This window comes from Equus asinus, chromosome 20 (assembly GCF_041296235.1).
Source record: "Equus asinus isolate D_3611 breed Donkey chromosome 20, EquAss-T2T_v2, whole genome shotgun sequence".
NCBI lineage: Eukaryota > Metazoa > Chordata > Mammalia > Perissodactyla > Equidae > Equus > Equus asinus.
The window spans coordinates 80,500,257-80,503,414 of record NC_091809.1 but is presented as its reverse complement, the minus strand read 5'-3'; positions in this window follow the sequence as shown (position 1 = coordinate 80,503,414).

Here is a 3,158-nt window from a genome sequence, read left to right as displayed (position 1 = left end):
CCCGGAAGGGCAACCTAGTCTGCACCGGAATTTGAGCGCCAGCCACCATAGAGACTGGACGTTCTAGGGTAAGCTTTCGGAGGCCTGAGGCGGCAGGGCCGAGTTTGTCACGTGACTCCCTCCCCATCTCACCCCTCGCCATTTCTGAGGCTCCAGGCTTGGAATAGTGGAATGGTCTCCCCAGCCTCCAACTTCAGGGTTGTCACAGCAAGCCTGTGAGAGAGAAAGCACAAGGAATAATAAATTTCTTTTTCTACAAAAGAGAAAACAGATCTGAGACATGAGTCCCTTGCCTGAGGATGCACAGGAAGTAGAGGTCACACTCATCTACAGGTCAGAGGTCTCCTCATTGGGTTCACGGCTTTTCTCCCCTGCACCCGCCTCGTCCCGGCATATTCACATCTCAGCTTAACAACCATGTCCCACACGTCAGTCTAGGTCCTGACACCTTCCAATGCTCGAGCCACGTATCCCCACGTCTCTGGCGGGCGAACGAGCCCAAAGAGGTAATTAACTCCGTGTGGGGAGCTGCCTCAGTGGGAATTAGTCCACCAGATTTGGAACACTTGCTTTATTAATTAGGCACTGAAGAGCAAAGTAATAAGAGCAATAAAAACTGTGAAAAGAATCATAGCAACTAAAGGTAACCAAGTTTTATGTGCCCGGTACTGTACTAGGCACTTTACCTGGATTATTTCTTCATTTCCTCTATGAAAACTACTGAGAAAGTTATTATTATTGGTCCAGTTTTACAGATGAGAGGCCTGAGGCATTAAACTCAAGAGCAAGAGTTTCGCCACGAGAGACTTAGTGGAAGTCGTCAGTCTCTCTAGATGCCACTTTTCTTGCCTGTATAATCACACCTGTGCTGTAGGACTGTCGAGGCTGGAGGACGAGACGTGTGGAGTAGTTTTACTTCTACCTTATGAAGAGTTAGAGGAGTGTTAGATTTTTTTAACTGGGATTCGTTTGTTCATAGTGAGACTGGAGCAGGGGCACTCTGAGCAGAGAGAGTGTTAGGAAGTTGTTGCCATAGTATAGATGGGAGACTGGCAGTAAGGGTGGAAACAGGGATGAATTCTAGAGCTATTCCTAAGGTAAAATCGTCTGAATCTGGAGATAGATTGGGGGAAACTTGGTGGTGAGGGTGAAGATCAGCATGGATGAAGAAGAGAGAGAAGTCAAGGATTATTCCTAAATTTCCAGCTTGAGTAATTGAGTGGACACTGGCTCATTTCTCCAAGGTGGAGAATTCAGGAGGAGGAGTAAGCTTTGAGAGTAGCTAACAAATCTAATATGGAAAATGGCGAGTCTGAGGTTTCCCACAGGCTGTCTATATGTGGTTGGCTGTTTAGTAAAACAGCCAATGCTTTGCTCAGAAACAGAATCCCCCAAATAATTCAGAGAGAAAATTGGCTCAACCCTGTATGATAATTTTATGTCAACTTGACATATTTTTCATAGTGTTATTTTTAAAAAGTTATTGTCTACTGGCAAAACATTTTATCCAAATCTATAACTGGAGAAAAGGGATCTTACCTATGACAAGGAGCTCTTCACCTCTTACAGTGACAGGCTTGGAGGAGGCATTTACGCAAATGTATGTCAAAGCAAACTGAGGCATATCATCAAGAATTTAAAGAAGGGCAGGATTTGTTCCTTCTGCTTCTTATATAAATCCCTATGAGTAACGTAAGCAATAGGCACTTAATAAGCTTCACATTTGTACACTTGACCCTCCATATCCATGGGTTCCGCATTTTCAGATTCAACCAACTGCAGATGGAAAGGCCTGTGATGGTTGCATCTGTACTGAACATGTACAGACTTTTTTTTTCTTGTCATTATTCCCTAAACAATACAGTATAACAACTATTTACAGTATAACAACTATTTACATGGCATTTACATTATATTAGGTATTATAATTACTCTAGAGATGATGTAAAATATGCGGGAGGATGTGCGTAGGTTATGTGTGATTACTATGCAGTTTTATATAAGAGACTTACGTATCCTCAGAATTTGGTATCCGTAGAGATCCTGGAACCAACCCCCAGTGGATACCGAGGGATGACTGTATAGTGTTTACTTTTTAAAGAATGCTTTTCTCACCCATTATCTCCTTTGAGCTTCACAATAATTCTGTAAGGTAGGCAGGGTGGCAGTTATTATGCCTACTTTGCAAATAAGAAAACTGGAGATCAGAGAAATTAAGTGATTTGCTGCAGACTACGATACCAGTACTCAGCTAGAAATTAAATTCCTGCCTTTTTATGCAAGTTCAGTGTCTTCACTCAACTTTCACCTTTAGAAATAGTTGGCAGAGTGTTATAAAGATATTCTTGCCTTTTAGTGATAGTAAGAATTAAGCTTCCTATAAATTCATTCTTACTAGTTCACGTGCTTGCTATGCACTCTTAAGACCACATCCTTGAGGATGAGCAATGGAGTTGAAAGAAGAACTGGTGGAAAGTATGAACGAGGAATAGATAGACTCCGAGATGCCCAGGCTTCCTTACTGACGTGTAGGACATATGGTGGCTATCAGCTGAGACCTCAGTGGGAACTATCAGCTGGAATACCTTTAGTACCCTCTCCATGTGGCCTGAGCTTCCTCACGACATGGCAGCTGGATTTTGAAGGTGAGCATCCCAAGAGAGAGACTGATAGAAGCTGCATGGCCTCTTCTAACCTAGCCCTGGAAGTTACAGGTAGGATAAGCTGGGTTTTTCTTTTTTGTTTTTGATGAACTTTGAAGTACTATATGCCTTGAAATGGCTGCAGCCCTGGTTGACACCATGACTGCAGCTTTGAGAGAGACTTTGAAGCAGAGGCACCCAGCTAAACTGTGCCCAGATTCATGCCCCACAGAAACTGAGATAATATCTGTTGCTTTAAGTCGCTAAATTTGGGGGTAAATGCAGCAGTAGATAACTAATATTAACTAAAGAGGAGAGAGAGAGAGAACCTTGAACAGTGTTAGTCACTGTGCTGCTTCTTGTACACTTGACTTAGCAATCTTATCCATGCCCATGGTTTGAATTACCCTGTGCAGATGACTCCCAAATCTATATCTTTACCCTAGAACTCTCTCAAGAAATACAAACTTTGTTTTTTCTTTTTTCAGAATGTTTTTATTTTATTTTATTTTTGGC